The 22,117-nt window shown below is 41.1% G+C and overlaps 2 protein-coding genes across 4 annotated transcripts in view; one reads left to right on the plus strand and one right to left on the minus strand.

Moving 5' to 3' along the window:
* The window catches only part of TRPC5 (transient receptor potential cation channel subfamily C member 5), a 255,505-nt gene extending 244,225 nt beyond the window's left edge, over positions 1-11,280 (minus strand). The window contains exon 1 of the mRNA XM_032331227.1: positions 10,337-11,280. The gene's annotated coding sequence lies outside the window, so the exon portion shown is untranslated. The remainder of the gene's footprint in view (positions 1-10,336) is intronic.
* Positions 11,281-11,401: 121 nt separating this feature from the next.
* Positions 11,402-22,117, plus strand: part of RTL4 (retrotransposon Gag like 4) — a 377,204-nt gene continuing 366,488 nt past the window's right edge. For all 3 annotated transcript variants that reach the window (XM_032330104.1, XM_032330107.1, XM_032330105.1), the window contains exon 1: positions 11,402-11,524. The gene's annotated coding sequence lies outside the window, so the exon portion shown is untranslated. The remainder of the gene's footprint in view (positions 11,525-22,117) is intronic.

The following is a 22,117-nucleotide window of genomic DNA, read 5'->3' on the forward strand; positions in this document are numbered from 1 at the left end:
TTTGTCTCCCTCCCAATCCCATCTTGTTTCTCCCTGATATGAGGAAGTGATGATGCAACATGGGGGCTTAAGTGGGTAGGAGAAGAATAAATCAAATTTTTTGATGGATGTTTTCTTGAGGATGTCTTGCCTGACGTCTAACTTAACATGATATTGAAATCTTAACTCATCATCTTCCCTTCTCACCCCACCTTCATCTTTGCTTAAGGCATCACCATTTTCTGTCACTGGATAAAATTTACAGTCATCTTTGACTACCTTCACCACAAATATATAGTCATTCACAATCGTATATCTACTGTTCCTTTATGTGTCCTTTATGCACCATCCTTTTCAGGTCCACTACTATAGTAACAACAACAATAATGATAACTGTAATAGTTAATGTGTATGAGTGTTTGCTGTGGCTAAGTACCGGGCTAGGTGTTTTAAATTTATATTTATTTCATAGCATTATGAGGTAGGTATTCTAAGTATTTTTTTTTTCATAGGTGAGAAAACTAAGGCTCAGAGTGGCAGAGCTAGAATCACACCAGAATGGGTTTGGACTTAGATTCCTTACTTAACCACAGTGTTACTTATTCGTCATCCCTAGATTTCTATAATTTCTTCCTAACTGATATGCCTGTGATTTCTTGCTCCTCCACTGGTCTTTCCTACATACCATTTCCAAAATAATCATCCCCAAACATAGCTACCATTATTTCATTTCTCATCTCCAAATCAATTTCTATCTCCCTTTTATCCACTAAATTAAATCTAGCCACAGCCTAATAGATAAAATCTTCCACAATCTTACCACAACCCAACTTTCCAGCTCTGTCCCTTGGAAGCATGGATTTAATCCATGAATGAATTAAAGCACAATGTTCTACTAAGCCATATCATGACTTCATTTCACGTTTGCTCCTATCATCCACTCACTCCTTACCCTGTTGTGAGTTCCTAGAGGGAAAAGGACGGGGATGCATGCTTGCACCCTACAGTGTCTTCCATCTAGTCTATACTTAGTGAGTATATGTCAAGGGCTTGATTGTAGGGGCTGAGTTACCACTTGGAGATTGGATTGTTTAATTGTTCCTTAACACTCTTCCTATTTCTCTCTTCCCATGAGTCCTCTCATTTTTCCATTCCCTGGCATAATTACCATACAAAAAATGTAAAAATCCTCTCTTCTGAGATATCAACATCCTAGGAAAACCTTTACCTGTGCATCATCATGTCACCAATTTTTTCCTCAGTTTATTCCCAAACATACCTCCATGTCAATCTTTCTTCATTGCTTGGTAGTTACCATTGAACTAAATTTTACTCATCCAGAAAAAGTTTCTGGAGATGACCACTGTGTGAAGATGACAACACAGTCTACAGCACAAAGTTCTTTGGTGAATCTTGAGGTAAAATATTTTATGTAAACTGCAGACATTCATGTTAGTTTCAGCACTGGTCAGGGCCCCTGAGTGATTGTTATCTAAGAGATGGCAAAGGAAGTGACCACTGGGAAGCTTAGTTCCAAATGCAGGTATTATAAATCTCCAGATGTTCTATATCCCAGAGAGAAAGCATTTCTGTTTTTATTGGATTCTTAAAAATTTTGTTCGTTTGTGTTTTAGATCCTTGCTGCTTTCTGAGTATTGCCACAGATTAGGGACCACAATGTCAAGGTACAGCATGGAATGCCTTTATAGTTCAGAAGTTTATGGTTTTTATGTTTAAGCAGAGATTCTTTTTTTTTTTTTTTTTGAGAGAGGGAGAGTGAACATGGGGGGAGGGGCAGAAGGAGAGGGAGAGAGAAAATCTTAAGAAGGCTTCACCTTTGCAGACATATACACACTAACATACACACACACACAGGCATTACTGAACAAAAGTGTCATTAAACAATGTTTACCCTTACTACACATGATTCACATTTTTCTCTTTTAATCGATTTATTTTAAAATAGTGGTGATAATCTGCTAAACTGATTTCAAAGTACTTTGAATCATAGCCCACATTTTGAAAAACACTGGTTTAAAGGATAGAACAAAAAGAGATGATAAGATGTTCTGTTTTGTGCTACTAGAGTTCAAGCATATATTGCATGCAACTGATAACGCTGGGAGGGGTCAGTTCTTAAATCACAGCTAAAGACCAATGCCCACAGCAGGGATAACAAAAATAATTAACTGTAGTATATTGATTTTGTTATCAGCTTTGCACAATTCCTTGTTTAAAATTAAATGTAATTTTTCGTGGTTTTTTTTTTTTGTGTGTGTGTGTGTGTGTGTGTGTGTGTGTGTACCTGTCACTGCATAGCATGCTACCCAACTATATGGTAGTCTCTTTCAATGTTTACAATTATGTAAGAATTCCACATTCTTTTGCAAGTTAGGTAGAAAGCTATGGAAATTTTTCAAAGATTATTCGTAAATAAGATATTGGGCTTATTTATTTGAAAATATGGTCATCTTATTACTATATGGAATAATATTAGCTATGTTTCATGAATTTGTTATGGTTATGGTTTTTCCCCCAGTGTGGGGTATATAATAATATTGAGGCATTAGGGTAATATAGTGTACAGGGTATTCAGGTAAGCATCATGGGGCCAAAGGGACTGTACAGTATCTTAAACGCTGAGTGTAGTCACCAGTTGCTCGGATAACTGATTAGCTCAAAATTCTGTCCCTTAATACAAATGTTAGTTCTTCTAAAGTTACACTGTAATAAGAACACAGCAAAAGGACAAGACAGATTTGAGCTATTGTTTCAGAGATTTTGTTATGATATAAAGATCTTTCTGAACATCAATTCATAGTTTCTTGCATTTGCATTCAGAAGTTCTAGATGAAAAAATAAAGTAAAATAAGGAAAGGATGGTGGCAACCAAGTAGATAGTAAACAGAGTGGGAACAAGTTTTTTTTTTTTTTACTGCATATCCTTTTATTCCGATTTTGAGCAATGGATATAAAATACCTATTCAAAAATTTAATAAAAAAGAGAATGCACAAAGAAAAAACAAGGACAACAAAAAATAACAACCAAAAGAGCTTTCTGACAATGAAGAGGCAGCATAATGTAGGCCAAGTGGGAAATGCGATTTGGAGGAAGAGAGACCTATTTTCCAATCCTGCCTCCACCCTTTACTACCTGTGCAGTATCAGGTATACCAGTTAACTTGCCTGATCTTTTCTCCTCAGCTGTTAAATGGGAATAATAATACCTATTACATAGAGGCTATAGTGAAGGTTATTTAAGTTAACATATTTGTAGCACTCAACACAAAGAAGATTGTGGTAGGCAGGATAATGGCCTTCTAAATATGTCAGCACATCCCCAGAACCTGGGAATGTGTTAGGTTACTTGGCCAAAGGTTTTTTGTTTGTTTGTTTGTTTTTTATTCAGATGGAATTAAGGTTGATAATTAGATGACCTTCAAATAGGGAGACTATCCCGGATTATCCACGTGGGCCTGATGTCCATACATGGGCTCTCAAAAGCAGCAAAAGAAAGCTGCAGGGTCAGAGAAAGAGATGCAAAGGAAGAAGAGGCAGGAGAGATTCAGACTGTGAAGGGACTTACCTGTCCTGACTGACTTTGAAGTTGGAGGAATGGGGCAGCAGACCAAGAAATGTGGGGGGCTCCCAGAAACCTCCAGCTGACAACCAGCAAAGAAATTGGGACTTCAGTCCCACAACTGCAAGGAAGTGAATTATGCCAACAACCTCAATGAGCAAAAAAAAAAAAAAGATTCTTCCCTAGGGCCTCCAGAAGCAAATGCAGCCCTGCTGACATCTTGATTTTTAGCCCAGTGATCTCCATTTCTGACACACAGAGCTATAACAATAATAAATGTGCATCGTTTGAAACTGCTAAATTTATGGTTGTTGTGGACACAATGGAGAACTAATACGAAGATGTTCAATAATTGATAGCAATTGCTATTGTTAATTTGGGGTGATCACAGGAATCTTAGAAATTAGTGATCACTATTATCTATTATAAGATTATTGATGCCCCACTAATCTGGATCCTCTTGAAAATCAATGGTTGTTGGGCAACCTCAGTGCCTCAGAGCTGGAGGGTGCAAACATGCCAAAGGACTGGGACCCAGAGGCTTTGGCACCTGTTTCTGTGTCTTTGTATTGAGGCTGCCCCAGACTCCATATGCCAACCAAGAAGTTTTGGAGAATCAAGTGCCTATTGATTTTATTGGAATGCATAAAATTTATTAAAATTCATAGAATTATTGGAATTCATAGAAATATTGGAATTCATGATATACCTATCATCTTTTATGGGTGGGAAAATTGAACAGGTAGAGATCTGGGTGAAGGTAAGAGTTTCCCATTTCTTTCACCTGTAAAATAATGATAGGTATGGTGTTTACCTAAGTCATTAAAGTCTACAATGAGCAAGTTACATAGTTCCTTTGAGCTTTAGTATTGTCTGTACAATAAAGAGGATAATGTACCTATTTTATGGACTTGTCCTGAGGGTTTACGTGAAAGGTTGCATGTAAAACGCTTAGCACATAACTTCACACTCTCTAAGTGTTAACTGTTGTTGAGTTGCCCTTTGGAAGATGTGTTGATAAGGAAAAGTATTTCTTATCTAATAATAAATCATGACTTTCTAGGGGAAAAATCACTGTATCTTCATGTATAATGTCTTATTTCCTTTTGTGAGTTCAGGTTAAAAAATATATCTTTTGATTTTCTCTGTTCTGCTTTTACCATCATCATTTTTTTTTACCTGCATTATTTCACATCTATCCTATGAAGTAGGGGTTATTATTCACCCATTTTACCGGTTGTTATCAGGCCAGAAATCAGTAATATTTAATTCTGCCCCTGGAATGCTATTTTAGCCTTGATTTTTTTCACAGTTGCTCCATTGAAGGGTGTGTGTGTGTGTACATGTGTGTGCCTACTGCACATATGTGCAACATGCAGAAAGAGCCTCACTACTAACTTTCTAACGGTAATTTTGAGACATGCCATATAATAGGCCATTCTTGTGTATGTGTGTATGTGTGTGTGTGCTTTAGAGAGAGGAAGAAAGCATGCGTGTGCATGTGAGTGGCGGAGAGGAGCAAAGGGAAATGGAGAAAGAATCTCAAACAGGTTCCACCTCTAGGTGTGGAGCCTGACATGGAGCTTGATCTCACAACCCTGAGATCATGACCTGAGCCGAAACCAAGGGTCACACACTTTGCCAACTGAACCACCCAGATGCCCTGAATAGGGCCACTTCTGACTTTAGTCTTATTCTATGAAATGATTTCATCAGGACCACCTTTAATTCTTTCTGAATAATATTTGTTTTGGGACCCCCATTCTGTTGAAATATATTTTGCTTTTGTATGTTTTTCTTAATGTTCTATTTGTGGAAAGCCTAATGTGATTCACACGAATTAGAAATAGGTGCTAGATGCCCTCTTACATCACATCCAATGACTAGTTTTCTAACAAACTAAAATTAATGACCAAAACATATTAATTATAATAATATCTTCCATGTATTGATTGTTCACAGTATGTCAGTGTCTTATAGTGTCTCATGTAATCTTTATAACAATTCAATCTCAGCAGATGTTATTATTAATCCCATAATACTGATGAGGAATCTGAGGCTGAGAGACAAAGTACCTCGTACAAGTTTACACAGTTACTTGTGGACAGGATCTGGATTTGAACTCAGGTCTGTGTGCATCCCCCAAGTCCAGGTCCTCCTGGTAGTCAAAACAGTCCTATGGTCTGACTCCTTCTATATCAACTCTCTTGACCACATTTAAGACTTTTACACTGGATAATGGAAGAAGTGGACCTGGGGAAAGTTTATATTTTAATTTTTTTTTAAGTGATAAACCACTTGAACTGTCCCTGCATGCCCTGGGGATAATTGCTTATTTTCAAATGACTTTCAGATGCTTTTGGGGATAAACTCTAGTCCATTGCCTCTCAGACTTCAGTATGCAAACAAATCACTGGGGAATCTTAAAAATCAGATTCCAATTCACTAGGTCCGAGAAGGAGTTTAAGAGTCTACACTTATAAATAGCTCCCAGGGCATGGTGCGGCTACTGCTGTGGGGACAACAGTGGGGAGTAGCAAGACCCAAACCCTCTCCATCCTAGCCTCTCTTTCCTAACCTTGTGATATCCTCACTATAATATAGAAGTTCTTCATATTATCTTCCCTACTGGGTTATAAGAGATGTGCTTGCATCAGCCTATTTTCTCAGATCCTTAAAAAAAAAAAAATCTAGTGTGGGATTAATTGAAACCAGGTATCAAGGCTAAAGAATGGAGGCAGGAAATAACACTCCTCTTCCCCCCTCCCCTGCAAACCTTCCTTCTCAGACTCTACTGTGAAAACCATCTGCCTGTCTTTTCTGCTTCTTTTGTCTTAATTTTTCAGTAAGTGTGTGAATGCGTGTGTGTGTGCATTTATGGGTGCTGGTTCTGAGAATGACTATACAAGGCCAGAACCATAGTCACTGGAGTCCATCGGTTTCCATTCTCCAAAATAACAGAGTGCAGCACAGTCTGGATTTTCTAGATGTCTTGCTGTTGGTGGTGTGAGCTAGATCAGATAAGTGTGAGTAGTTAAATCTTTGTCATGTTTAATTCTGCCCTCCACCTGAATATGCTAGCTGGGCTTATGCTACGTTTTCTTAGCTGCCAGTATAGAAGTGTGTGTGTGTGTGTGTGTGTGTGTGTGTGTGTGTGTGTGTGTATTGGGGACAGGTAGAGGGTGAGAAGGCAAGTCACAAGGATATGGCAGTAAAGATGGTAAATATAAACATGACAAGGAAGTAGAGGGTTGTAATCTTGGCAAATGTGGTTTTAGTATCCTCTTGACTTCCTAGAGAGATCTCTGGAGAGCTTTAGGGAAATGTGTTCAGTACTAGCAGGCAGTCTTGGGTTCTGGCTTTGATTCTCTTGCTACATAGTTGTATGACTTTGGAAAGTCATATTTACTCTCTGGGCCTCAACTTCTGTGTAGGTAAAATGAGGGCATTGGGCCCTGCCCTAATCCCTGCTTGATTCCCACCATCAACTCTTCCTTGCAAAAAGCTAGGGCAATTGCATTGTCTACCAGTGCCTAAGTGCTAACCCCACAGTGAGTAATGGAGAACCCAACCTAGGGAACTTGCAATTTTTTGCTCTGTCCTACCAGCTTTTATTTCTTTTAGAAATCATCTTTTGTTGCTCAATCAAGCATGATGCACATGTTGTGTATGAGACCACAGTTGAATCACTCAGGACTCCTTCTTTGTGATCAGGATGGGCCAGTTGGTCTTATGGCTCAGAGGACTTGAGAGACCCATCAACAGAAGGGAAGCTATGGAGTTTTAGAAAGAATGACATTATGGAAATCTCAGCTACTAAGCTCTGGGCTCACTGGCTAGCCTCAGCTTTGCCCTGATCTAGAACAGATTACTGCAATTTCTGCCTAGAATGAGGCATCCTTTCTGCCTATAGGATGCAAACTTTGTCATACCCCTCTATGAAAACCTGGAAAATGACCAGGCCAGGTTAGGTTGGTGGCACCTTAGGCTGCAGCGTGCTTTGGGGAGAAAGGTCTTGTCCCTCATATTCCAGCTAACAGGAGGCTTCTGAACAGCTTAGTGTACTTAGCTAAAAACAAGCATCTTTGGCAGGAATAAAGCAGGTAGAGATCCTTTGGTGCCTCTCCTTCAGTGATAGAGCCATGGCAAAAGACAAATTAGAATATTTGAAAGTAGGCTGGAAAGAAATAGCATGACACATTTGAAATATCCATTCGATAATTAAGTAACTGAATGGCTCAGAGATTGAAATTTAATATGCTAAGGAGTGAAATGAAATGGCAAAAGAGAAAATGTACTCCATTGCTCCTAATTCTCTGGTTCTAAGGAGTTCCATTATTGTTTACTCAGGGTTTACAAGACAAATCGTATGCAATTTTAGCATGCTTCACATCAGAATCAATTATCTGGACTAATTCTCTCCTCAGCTAAGCAAAAGAAAGCAAACACCTGGATGGATTTCTTTCCACATGTTTCAAAACATCTTTGGGTTCTCTTCTGTCCCTCTCCTCTTCCTTCATATCTTTAATTTTCTGGCCCATCCTTCTCCAAACCTGTATGGTTCTGTGTGTCATTCTGGTTGTGAATTCTAGAAAGAATGGAACCTTAAAACTGTGGCTCATATAGTTGGCAGAGATGAGAGATATTTGGTGCAGGTTTCTATGTTGGAGCATATACTGAAGCCAGAGGAACCTGTGACAACACATTTGAGGACTGTATTGGCTCTATATCCCTTCACTACCTACCTCCTTGTTCCCTGAGTAACTGTGGATCAGGACCCACCGTGGCAGCCAGATGCTCACATCACCAAGAACAGAGCAGAGACCTATGCCTTCCTTAGTCTCCATCCTTGTGGATGCTTTCAGTTTTTCCCCATTATGAAATTGCCAGTTCTTCCCTACCTGTCTGCAACCCGATCTTTGCTATTTATGGGTAAGTATAATTTTAACCCATCTAAGAAGATATTTGCTTATGATTGCCTAAAAAAAGTAACAGAATGGGCGCATTTTCAGATCCTACTTGAGTAATCCTCATTCTGTTCTGTCTCTAAGCAGTGAGCATTAGAACAAATTGCCCAATACAACATAAACAGTTTCACTTAATGTAGAATCTGTTTCTCTCATTTGCTGAGTTGGAAGGAGGTAATTCATTATATTCCGGTAACATAGTAATAAATAGAAAGTTTAACACAAGAGCCTGGGTGATTTGGAAGCACAAATTCAAACATTCTCCTCTCTGCTACAGCAGCACAGAGTCCGTATTGTATGGGGTTGATCTGAGTCCCTGAAAAAAATATACACACGCGCGTGCACACACACACACACACACCCCATGTGAGATATATATATATATATCTCCATCCATGAGAGCAGCATCTCCAAGGAATCAAAACATAGATTTCAAGTGGCATTGAGTTTTCCTTCAATCTTGCAAACAGAGAAAGAGCAGCTCCTCTTGACCCTGTGGGTTTCCTTTATTTCAGGCTAAATATTTGCTTTGAAACCACTTGCTACTATGTGAATGTATTTTCATGCCTTTTGAGTTACAATAAGCAGATTTTAAAGAGTGAGTGAAAGGTACTATTTGGCACCATTTATATCTCAGCTTTGTAAGAATCTATGGGAAAGGAGACATGATATAAATCATCTGTAAAACACCAACCCCCCCCCCCAAATCCAGTCTGAGACAGACAAAAGACAATATTGAATGCTGATATACAAACTTGTCATATTTGCTAAATGCCACGAAGATAAATTATATGGCAATAGACAAGTGGGTCTGGGTACCATATCAATGTAGTAATTTCTCATTTGAAGTAGGGCTGACACGCATGCACAATCTCTAAAGGGAGCATTATTGATTCATCTGTGTCTCTCTTACTCATATAATAAACTCGGGTAAAGTTCACAGATTCTGTCTTCCAAGCTGGTTTCTTGGCTTCAGGCTTTTCATGAAGGAGGGATAACCTTGCTAGCCACTCAGGCATCACAGCATATCTGACTATGGCCAGAAACCCAGTTTGGCAATGAGGAAGAAGCTCTTCTCATAGTCACATTCTTAGAGTCCATGGAGAAATACCAGTATCTGCAAATACAGCTCAGTACCCCTGTGTGTGTGTGGGGGGGGGTATGATAATGTCCAAGTCAGTATATGTGTTTGGAGGGAGGGGGTGTCTACTTTAGAGCAGAGATCTGACTGAGGTCCCCCCATTTGAATTTCCTAGTTCATTTAAGGAAGCCAGGATAACAAATCTGGTCATTTCTTAAGTTTGAAAGATACAAAACAGAAAGAAGGGTAAATGGACTCTCATGAGTTCACCTCAGGTCTCTGCATCTTAAAGTGGGTTTGGCAACAAGGCCAGTGTCCTAATTCCCATGCCCGTCTACCTCCCAGGTGGTTTTTGAGGAAGCCTGGGAGCAGATTCTTACCTGCCTGATACCTACCCAGGGATGGAGCAGATCACTGACTAGGGAAGGGCAAAGCTCTGGTGCAGGACAACATCCGGAAAGAAACGATTCTTTTGGAGATTGACAAGAGCCACCTTTCCTGACACCCCTAGAGCTTTACCCCATCTCATCTCTCTCCCTGTGTCCAAAAAACAATCTGTTGCTGGCTTTGCTCTGCACCCCACTACCTCAGCCTACAGCCCGACAGCCAGCGCCTCCCAGTCCTCAGCATCCCAGCACCCTCGCTTAACCCGCACCTCGCCATCCCTTACGGCAGCGCTCCAGCGCTTGAGCAGCGAAGCTGAGGGCACAGGGCCTCCTGTCGACTTACCCCGGGGCCAAGTGGTTTGTCCGGATCTGCGTGCTCTGGTGTCGGCGAACCAGGGCGCGCGGTGCGGCCGCCTCGCGGGACTCGGTCTTCGGGCGGCGCGCAAAGAGCAGCCGCCTGGGACAGCCGCGGGCCTGGAGGCTGCCGGGCTGTGGGCAGCGGAGCACAGGGAAAGGGGCGGGGTGTGGTGAGAGGCGCGAGTGCGGGCTCCTACCTTGGTTTTTCCCTCCGCTCTTCAGTTATCCCTAAACTTCCCAGTAGCTGGCCGGCCCTCCTCACCTTTCGCCTCCGTCAGCGCCCCGAAACTCTTCACTCCACCCGCCCCCTGCCTGTTCTCTCGCTTCTCCCGGCTGTAGGACCCAGCCTGGGCCGCTTCAAACACACGCACTCTCTTAGCGCAGCCAGCCACACAATAAGAGCCAGGGAAGAAACTGACACGGGCAAACTGACAGGGGCGGCCGACACGGGACTGTGAGCGGGGAGAGAGAGAAGAGACGGGGAGAGAGAGACAGGGAGAGAGAGCCACAGAGAGAGAACCGCATTTACCCTCTCACATGCACAAACGCACACTCAAGCTCCAGCTGCCAGGTAGCGGCTGGCGGGAGACCCCGCCACCCCTCCAAATCTTTCTCGACTAGAGGTTTCTGTCCCCTTCTGCTGCCGCTTCTGGAAAATGCTGTACAACGAAGGGGAGAGAAAAGCAAAGAGGGGTGGGGAGGGGAAAATCGAGGAGGTGCGCTCCCTTTCTCCTCCCCACCCCTAGCTCCAAAAATGTCCAACCCTGAGCTCTTTTCCCTTCTATCTGCTCCCGGCTTCCCTCCGCTCCTGTTCTCCCTCCCTTCGGGTGTCTGCGAGCTGCGGAGAACCCGTCGCGGTTGAGGGGTGTGTGTATGTGTGTGTGTGTGTGCTGTGTATGGGGGTGGGGGGAGAAAGCTGCGGATGGCGAAAGCACCTCTCACCTCCCCCAGCCCCGGCCGAGGCCTCACACACCCCCAGCTCCCGGCAGGGGCGGGCGGGGCGGGGCGGGGGAGGCGGGGAAGGGGGAGGGAAAGAGGGAGGACGGGGCAGCCTGCAGGGGCAGCAGCTACTGCCGTCTCTGCAGCTCGGTGGCCAGGGGTGGAAGGAAGCCGCAGCCGCAACCCCAAGTCACCCCCCGCTGCCCTGTCCCACCGCCTCATCTCTCCCCCCTCGGTACGGAATTTTCTGTTTCGTTCGTATGCTCTCTCTGGGCCTCCCCCTCCCCGGGGTGGTGGCAGAGACTGGGGGGCTGAGCGCGGGTGCGGGTAGAGGGGACCGGAATGCCTCGGGGCGGTTGGCTTGCAGACTCTCTTTTTGCCCCTTGGCTTGAGTACCCCCAGCTTTGGACAGTGACACCCCCACCCCCACCCCTCACAGCCCAGGCTCTGTGCTGGCGGTGGTGGGGCTGCACTGGCAGCCACCAGTCATCCCGGGGGAAGGGGAATTGAGCCAATGAGAGCGTGGGCTAGCGGCTGGTGGACAGCCGGACAGCGGGACAGTGGGACCCTGAGTCGCCAGGGGCTGACCTGGGGTCATCTGGTCTGGTTTTAATCCCTGACGGATTTAGTGTAACCCAGTGCAGGCAGCCCGGGAACTAGCCAGAATCTCACACTGTGTCCTTCTCACCCTCAGGGTCGGTCTCCCAAGACCAGCCTAGATTGAAAGGAGGTGGGGAGTGGGGACGGATAGTGCTATTGTAGGATGTGGGAGTAAGTTGCTTCGTGGTGGCAGTGGCGTCTATGTGGGGAGGGCAGTGTCACCGGACACTTGGGAGACTCGCTGATTTTTGTACCTCTGTGTCCCATGAGCCCTCCCCCCATACTCTTACACCCCAAATGCAGATCCCCTTGAAGCTTCCTGGGGACAACTGAATGGCTCCACGCCGCCACCCCCCCCCCGCCCCCAAGCCTGAGACTACCACCTGCAACCTGCAGGCACTTAGGTCCACTAGCTAGCTGGCAGCGTCTTGTAGCCCGACCTCACAGCCCCAAAGCTCGGCGGCTTTGTCTTTTATCTCCCTCATTTCCTCTCTTCAGAAAGGCGGGGGTGCGAGGCTCTCTGCCTTTTGAACGCTGCACTGGTACTTGAAACCCTTTTCCCTACCCATTCTCAGAGTAATCTGGAGCTCAGAGAATGCTCCACTGTTCTTCCAGGTGTTGCCTGCGCACACACTGTGAGCTTGAGTTGAGCTCTAGAAGGAGCCAGAACCTTCTGCCCTAAGTAGCCGAGTGTTCCATTGCCTTGTCATTGAAGCTTGGCATCCTTATGTTTAGTGGGAGCCCTAGCAACTCTCCTAGGCTACCCTGGGAAAGTCCCTCAGGGCACCAAGCAAGAAACGTTTTTCTGTTGTCCTCAGTCCCCTTCAGCCTGAGGTGGCCCAGTATTCTGGAGAATATTAAGCTCTGTGTGGGAGCAGGTCATCTGAGAAAAGTATTGCCTTTGGGGATGAAGAGTTTGTGTCTGTGTGTGTGTTTGGGGGATGGTGAAGATGGACCCCCCCCACAGGGTTTAAACACTTCAGGAAGTGTTTCTAAACATTGGGCAATGATATACAAGAAAAAAAAAAATCACTTGATTCTGGAAACCTTTCTGCCTTTCTCCCATTCAAAGGCAGTTTTACTGTGGCCAAAATCCTCAAGTGCAGAGCTTCCCAAACAAGCGAGGTCAATGTTGTGATTAATCTGGTTCCTCTTTTGGCATGAGGGGTCAGTAAGAGAAGTGGCTCTGGACAAGACCTTGGAGACACCGTGGGGTGTCTCTTTTTCTCTGACCAAAGTGTGGTCTAGCTGAGCATTCCACCCAAGCCTAAGATGCAACAAGAAGCAGTGCCCAGGAAGAAAAGGAGAACCCTATTCTTGTGAGCCTGCTCCTTCAAAGGCCTTATATACAGTGCAATTGTCTTTAACATAGTGGGATTATGGGTTTTTTTTTGAATTTTGATGCTTTTCCAGTGGATTGTGGATAAGACCCCAAATTTTCTTCTTGCACTCACTCTACCCTGCTAACCTCTTCAGGAGATCAAGGATATATAATCTCTTCCAAAGTTAAAAACACCAAGCAAATGTCAGGCACCACCATGTAACTTCTAGGTCAAACTCACTGGAGGGTCTCTTAATGCAGTACGCTGACTTGGGCAGGAACCTAAGCTTGCCTCAGTTGCTTGTCAGCCTTGGAGCGGGGGTGCTCATCTTCTCTGTGAATATGGAAATATTCAAGTTTTCTTTTCTTTTTTTTTTTTTTAAAGATTTTATTTATTTATTTGACAGATAGAGATCACAAGTAGGCAGAGAGGCAGATAGAGAGAGAGGGAAGCAGGCTCCCCGCTGAGTAGAGAGCCCGATGCGGGACTCCATCCCAGGACCCTGAGATCATGACCTGAGCTGAAGGCAGTGGCTTAATCCACTGAGCCACCCAGGCGCCCCGAAATATTCAAGTTTTCTACTTGGTAGCTGAGAGTGTATGTCTGATTGAACTATCCTAGGGCAGTTTGCAACCAAAGGCTACAACTGCAGAAGTGGTTCAAAACCAAAAGTGGAAGTGAGTATGAGTAATGGAAGCTAAGTCTACCTGGCTTCTAGGGGAGGTTAGCTGGCCTAATGTCCTGGCCTATTCAAACACCATCTGGATATGACTTCATAATGCAAATGAGACTTCAACACTCAATGGGCGCTGTCTTTACTCTTCTCACAGCCTGGACTAGAGTGGTAAGTGGAACAGGTAGATCAGAGTTTGGTGTAGTATCAGAGACACAGTGAGATTGATGTGAGAGACCCAGAGAGTAAAGGCATTTAAAATCTTTTCCCCCTTAAGCAAGATTTCTCAATGTAGGCAGTACTGACCTTATGGGGCCATGTGGTTCCTTATTGTGAAGGGCTGTCCTGGCATTATACACTGCTTAGCAGCATATCTAGCCTCTGTCCACTAGATGCCAGTAACACTCCCTGCCTTTTGACAACCCAAAATGTCTCCAGACATTGTCACATGTCCCCTAGGGGGCAGAATTGGCCTCCCCACTGAGAACCACTGCCATTTAAAGTAGTGTCCTACCTCAAAGATGGTATTTTACCTTAATTCTCCCCACACAGCCTGTCCAGATCTTGTATTGAACAGAATCTCCGAAAGTATGGAATAGCTTGTGAGGAAACAGCATAACAGAGAATTCTGACAAATTGAAAAACGTTGACAAATGATTACATTCATTGTTATATTCATTGTTATATTCAACATGGAACTTCTGTTGAGTACTCACTGTAAGTAGGGTGTTGATTATAGCAAAGACCTGTAAAGGCCCAATTCCAGCCTTCAATATACTAAGAAACTATTGACCTTTATGTCCCTAAAGGGAAAGGGTTACAGATTTTCATGGATAACCAGTTCCTGGATTGAATCCAACCCAGATTTCTCCTCCTTTTATTTTCCTTTGTCCTCAAACAGTGACTTACTCTTTAAGGTTCTGCCTTAGGGAGATTGCTCTTTGTCTTGCTAAGCACCATAGCTCTAAGTTTAATTTTTTGTGACTTCTCTTTCTGTGACACACAGGACACCATAACAATGTATCCAGCATTGGCATTACCACAGCATCACAAAGCCTTTAACAAATTGAACAGTTTGAAAGGCAGGCTTTTATTTACAAAGGAAAGGGCTTCTAGTCACCTGCACAGTAGAGAAATACTCAGCAGTGGCAAAGACAAAGGACAGGAATGGAATGGAAAAAGAGATGATTCTTAAAATTCTGTGGAGTGTTGATTGTAGGTTTTAACTCAGCTGTCTCTGTCTCTTGTTGCCCCAGGAAGTCAAAGAACACTAATGTGAGTTGTAGGATCCTGCTCAGGATTTCAACAAAGGAAAAGAGAGGAGGAAGTGGGAGTATCTGTACAAAATCAGCTGAGTGAGTGCCTGACTTTGAAAAGGAGTTTCTGGTGAGCCAGACCTATACCAGGGTCACTTGCTTTGAATAAGTCCTAGGTCAACACAGTGCAGATATAGATGGCAATATGTCACTTGTGAAAATCCAACACAGGCACTACCAATCGGGGCATTTAAACTTTATATATTCGTGAATTACTATTCTCTGGCCAAGGCTAATTCTTTGTTTAAGTGAAAGTTTTGCCTGAATTGGAACCATGAATGGCTGTAAGTAATTGAAAACATATTTCACGTTTCAAAAGGGTGTTCAAATTCTTATAACAGGTTCCCTGTAATCACAGCATATGGCCTCAAATAGTGATTCATCTTAATAAAAGAAGTGCAAACAGAATTGTACTTCATGGATTAGGTAAGGGCTTTGCTGTGCCTACCATTAATAGGAATGCAAATGCAGCTAGCCCTGGGCAAATTTATAAAGTGGAATTACTACATCACAGAACATCTAGGAAACACTGGGCCTTGCCTAAGTTTCCTTGATAGTGACAGAGACAAGACCCCAGTCAAGTCTTGCTGCCTTGTGACTGACTCTGTGTGTGGTCTCAGCAAGGGCAGGTTTAATCTTTATTCTGCTTGCCCCCATCCCCTTAGCTTATTAAAAACCTGCCCTCACGGAATGATATGATCTGCCCTCATCAAAATACCAGAATGTTCTCACTCTTAGGAATAGCTCTGTCTTCAGCCTTTTTTTTTTTCCTTGTTGTCAAGAAGTAAAGCCTCTATCTACTTAGTAAGGAAAGTGAAACCATGAGGGCATGGTATTTTTTTTCATACAAAGACTTCCTGAGCGATCTAAAAGCGCCCTAGTTGCAGGTCAGGCTTTGTAAATATGTGGAGGACCGGGTAGGACAGAGAAAGTTTGTTTCTCTTGCCTTTTCAAGAATAGGCTGAGTATTTTTCTCTGGAGGATTGGTTGGTGTGAAGGAGTATCTGGAGAGCTGTGCTTTATTCTTGATCAATGACACACATCCTTAATGGACAGAGTAGTGAGGAACTAGCTATGAAAGTCTCTTGGAGAGTGGGTCCTATAAGAAAATGTAAGCTTTTGAGTCAACAGACTTTGGTTTTAATTCCAGCTCCATGTCTTATTAGTTGTAAAAGAAAAAAATCTATAATTTTGATCAAGTTTGATGATTTTGTATGAATATTTTATGCTTTTATTTCTTATATTTAGGTCTTTGATTAATTTTGAGTTAATTTTTGTTTGTGATGTGAGATAGGGGGTCACTTTCTTTTTTCTTTCTTTCTTTTTCTTTTCTTTTTTTTTTTTTTGCATCTGGATATCTGGTCCCAGAATCAGCTGTTGAGAAAAATGATTCCTTCTCCATTAGACAGTCTTGGCACCTTGTCAAAAGTCATTTTGCCCATAGATACATGGGTTTATTTCTGGACCCTCAATTCGTTTAAAAATATATTTATTTATTTATTTATTTGAGAGGGAGAGAGCACTTGCATGAGAGTGGGGGAGGATCAGAGGGGGAGAGAGGAAGAGAATCCTCACGCAGATTCCTCACTGAGCCTGGAGCCCAGTGTGGGGCTCCATCCCAGAACTCTGAAATCATGACCTGAGCTGAAATCAAGAGCCGGCCACTTAACCGACTGAGCCACCTAGTTTCCCCTGGAGCCTTAGTTCTATCCCAGGTGGGTTAATTTGTCTATCTATGTTCCAGTATTGCACTCCTAATTACTGTAGCTTTGTACTGAGTTTTTTTTTTTTGTATTGAGTTTTGAAATAACTAAGTGTGAGACCTCCAAAATTGTTCTTCTTTTTTCAAGATTGATCTGGGTATCCAGGGACTCCCATCTCCATATAAATTTGAGCATCAGCATTTCCATTTCATCAGAAAAGGCCATTAGGATTTTAATTGTGATTATACTGAATCTGTAGATCACTTTGAAGAGTACTTCCATCTTAACAATAATGTCCTCCAAGTATGACACACAATCATTCCACTTATTTAGGTTTTCTTTAATTTCTTTCAGGAGAACTTTATAGTTTTCAGTGTGTAACTCTTGTTCCTCCTTGGTTAAGTTTATTCCCAAGTATTTTACTCTTTTTGATGCTATTGAAAAATTTAGTTTCCTTAATTTCCTTTATGGATTGTTTATTCCTAATGTACAGAAACATAAGTGATTTGTGCACATTGATCTTGTATAGCCTGTCACTTCGTCTAATTTGTCCATTAGCTCTAATAGTTGGTTTGTTTATTCTTTAGGATGTTTTCTGTGTATAAGTTCATACTGTCTGTAAGTAGAGATAGTTTTATTTCTTCCTTTCCAATTTGGATTCTTTTTATTTCTTTTTCTTGCCTAATTGCCCTGGCTAGAACTTTTGTTCCAATATGGAATAGAAGTGAAAAAGTGGGTATTCTTGTCTTATTTCTGATTTTAGAGGAAAAGATTTCAATTTTTTTGTAATTGAGTATAAAGTTATCTGTGAGTATTTCATAAATGCCCTTTATCAAGTGGACAAAATTGCTTTATATTCCTAATTTTTTAGGGTTTTTATCATGAAAGGGTGTTGAGTTTTATCAGATGTTCCTTTTTTTTCATTAGTAGAAATGATCATGTAATTTTTCCCTTCATTCTATTAATGTGGTATATATTACATTGATTGATTTTCTTGATTCAACCTTACATTCTTAGGTTAATTCCCATTCAATTTTAGTATATAATCCTACTAATATACTGCCGAGATCAGGTTATAGTATATTATTGAGGATTTTTACATCTGTATTCATAAAGGATACTGGACTATAGTTTTGCCTTTTAAGGTCTTGGTCTTACTTTGGTATCAGAGTAATGCTGGTCTCATAGCATGAGTTAGGAAGTATTCTCTCCTATCTTTTGGAAGAGTTTAACAATGATTAGGTTTAATTCTTCTTTATTGATAGAATTCTTTATTGATAGAATTTATTGATAGAATTGATAGAATTCACAAGTGAAGCCATCTGGTACTGAGCTTTTCTTTGAAACAATTTTGATTATGGAACATTTTTGATTACTGACTGAATACCTTTGCTTTTTACAGATCTTTTCAGGATTTCTATTTCTTCTTCAGTTTTGATAGTTCATATTTCTAGAAATGTTTCCATTTTATTTCCAGTTATCTAATTTCTTTGTATACAACTATTTAATTTTTTTCTTATACCTGTTTTATGTTTGTACGATTGAGAGTAAAATGTCCCCACTTTCATTTCTGGTTTTAGTAATTTGAATCTTCCCCCTTTTCTTAACCTGTCTAATGAAATATTATTAATTTTGTTGATATTTTTAAAGAACTACACTTTGCTTTGTTGATTTCCTCTATTTTTTTTTCTATTCTCTGCTTTATCTCTTCTCTAATCTTTATTATTTCCTTCCTTCCACTAACTTTGGGTTTAATTTTTTTTTTTTTTAGTTCCTTAAAGTGTAAAGTTAGATTGTTGATTTGAGTTACTTTTTTTAAAGATTCTATTTATTTATTTGACAAAGAGAAAGAGACAGCGAGAGAGGGAACACAAGCAGCAGGAGTGGGAGAGGGAGAGGGAGAGGGAGAAGCAGGCTTCCTGCTGAGCAGGGAGTCTGACATGGGGCTGGATCCCAGGACCCTGGAATCATGACCTGAGCCGAAGGCAGACACTTAATGACTGAACCACCCAGGCGCCTTGAGTTCTTTTTTTTAACACAGATGTTTGCAATATAAGTGTCCCTTGGAACACTGCTTTTATTATATCACATGAGATTTGGTGTGTTGTATTTTCATTTTTATTCTTAACATATTTTTAAATTTTCGCTTATGATTTATTCTTTGATACTTTTGTTGTTTGAGAGTTTGCTATTTAAATTCTATGTTTGTGAGATTTCCTGTTTTCCTTGTCTTATTGATTTCTATTTCTAGCTTTACTCCATTGTGATTGGTGAAGATACTTTCTATGATTTCAATATTTTAAAATTTGTTGAGATTTGTTTTGTGGTCTAAACATTTGTTGGGTGGAGTATTCTGCAAATATCTGTTCCATCTAGTTGGCTTATAGTATTATTCAAATCTTCTATTTTATTATTAATTTTTTTTGGTCTCATTTTTCTATCCATTATTGAAAATGGGGTACTGAAGTCTCCAGCTATTATTTTAGAACTATTTCTCCCTTAATTCTTGAATCATATATATTGGGTCTCTGTTGTTTGGTGTATGTATATTTATATTGTTAGATCTTCTTGATGAGTTGAACCTTTTATCAGTATATAGTATTTTTCTTTGTCGCTTACAAAAATTTTTGACTTAAAGTCTATTTTTTCTGTAATTAGTATAGTCACTCCAGCTTTCTTTTGGTAGCTATTTGCATAGAATATCTTTCCATTCTTTCACTTTCAAAATCTTTGTATTTTGGCTCTAAAGTGAGTCTCTTAAATGCAGACTATTTTTGCATTATGTTTTTTGTTAAACCTATTCTACCAATCTCTGCCTTTTAAATTTAGACTTTAATCCATTCACATTTAAAGTAATTACTGATAAGGAAGAACTTTTTATTGCCATGTTACTATTCTTTTTCTATCTATCTCTTTTGTTTCCTAATTCCTCCATTTATACCTTATTTTTTGTTTAATTTCCCTTTCTGCTTTGGCATTCTGTATGGCAAATAACCATTATGGGAAAATTAATAATCTGTTCTTCATATATTTATGCAATAACTATGAAATAGAAAACCCTCACTTGCCTCTATACCTACTTTCTCATCTTCTTTCGTAGGCATGCAAATAAACTTCTCTGGTTTCTACCTCTTATAGCCATACTTACCTACTTAAATGTTCAACCATCAGTTCAAACTCAGTTCTGAAATGGACTACTTTCCCCCAGAAAACCCATTTTATTTTAATAAGTAAAATATAATCAGGAATTTTTATTATTTTGGTCCTCCCGACTTAAGTTTATTGTGGATTCTTCCCTCTCCCTTAGGCCTCCACTTCCATAAAATCATTAACATCTATTGGCAATTTCTCCTTGTCACTTGGATTTGAGGGAAAAATTCATACAAAGGTCATAGTATGTGAGGATTTCTGCGCAAAACATGATATGTTTTAGGAAGAGAAAGAAAATAAAAACAGAATATTCAGAGGCTAGATTATGCAATTATATAAAATCATGTGATGACTTGTCATGCTAGAGACTTTGAAATTTATCCCAAGAAAAATGAAAAGCCCTTGAAGAGGAGAGTTATGTGACCAGGAATCCATGTTAAAATGATCACTCTGTTTTGATAGAATGGATTAGAGGAGAAGAACAATAGAGGCAGGAGGATTAGCTATGAGGGTGCTGAAATAATATAGGAAAGAAGTAATGGTGGCCTAGAAAAAGGCAGTCACAGTCAGGTTGTAGAGAAGAGGACAGAGTCATCAGATAGTTATTAGTGATGAATTGACTGTAATGGGTGAGGAAGAAGAATGTGTCAAAGACCATTTCCAAGCTTCTGGCTTGAGCAAGTAGGTGAATAGTGATACCATTTTACTGAAGTGGGAAAACTGATAGACATATTTGAGAGGAAGAATGTGGGTTCAGGCAGGATAGGAAGAAATTAAGATGCCTGTGAGACATCCAAGAGGAGATGTTACAGAGTTGATCATATAAATCCGGATCTCCAAAAAGATGTCAAGGTCGGTGACAAGATTTGAAATTGTCAGCATGTGCATAGTATCTAAAGCCATGTGATTTAATATCACCTAAGGAGAGAGTATAAATAGAAGAGGGCAGAGGGCTAAGTTGGTGTAGTCCTCCAACATTTATAGATCAAACAGTGAAGTAAAGGCCACAAAAGAGACTGAAAATACTAGAGAGATAGGAGGAAAATCAGAATAGTGTGATATTCCAATAACAGTTGAGGGTGGTAGCCAAAGGATAAATATTTCAAGAGGGAATTCAAGAGAGTTGGCAGAAAAGAGGAAAAGAAAGAGGGATTAGTTGGGGCATATGGAGTCAAGTGAGGTTGGTTTCTTTGTTTATTTTTAAGATGAGAGAGCCTTTGAGATGTTTAAATCATGATAGGAAGAATCCAATAAAAAAGGAGGGAAGAAGAAATGAGATAATCAATATAGTGGAGTCCCCAAAGGGTACAGAATTAGCTTTAGAGAGGAGGGGGGCATCTTTTCTACTGTAATATAAATGAAGGAGGAAAAAGCATCAGTGTGAATTAAGATAAGTTTGTAGATTTCATGGTACAAAGGTGGGATAGTTTCCTTCTGACCTTTTCATGTTTTCTGTGGAGTACTGGGAAATGAGACCATTTATTGAGAGGAAGGGCTCAAGGTGTAAGGGTATGGAGGTTTAAGGAGCATGTAGAAAATAATTTTGAGAACGGGAGATCCACTAAGTGTGTAAATTAGAACTACCAGGCACTGTTGAGAGCAAACTGGTTTTCTTCTAACCCTGCTCAGCAGACTGAGTGCAGATGCAGAGAAGGGAGATGGTTAAATTATTCAGGATTTTGCTAAGTGGGTGTGATAGAATTATTGTGGATCCAATGAGTGGGGGATGTGATGGATGGTTGAATCCAAGCTCCATGCAGAGAGAAGTAAAGGCAAGTGGAGGCTATGGTTGTGGTTAAAATAGAGGGCTCAATGAACAGGTGGTCCCAGTGAGGTTGAAGAACTTCATTGTCTTGAGAATGAAGTGCACACAGCAGAAGGATAGAGAGACTTGTGGTAAGAGAGTGGGGTCAGAAATTAATTTTAGAGAAGGAGTGGTTTCTAGCCTGACAAAGTCAACGGTGTGGCTGTGAGAGTGGATGGTTGAGGTACAGTGAAGGAGGAGAAGATAACTGGAAATAGAACTGAAGGATTAGGCTGTTGGTTGGATCATCCATACAGCCA

The sequence above is a fragment of the Mustela erminea genome, chromosome X, assembly GCF_009829155.1.
Source record: "Mustela erminea isolate mMusErm1 chromosome X, mMusErm1.Pri, whole genome shotgun sequence".
Classification (NCBI taxonomy): domain Eukaryota; kingdom Metazoa; phylum Chordata; class Mammalia; order Carnivora; family Mustelidae; genus Mustela; species Mustela erminea.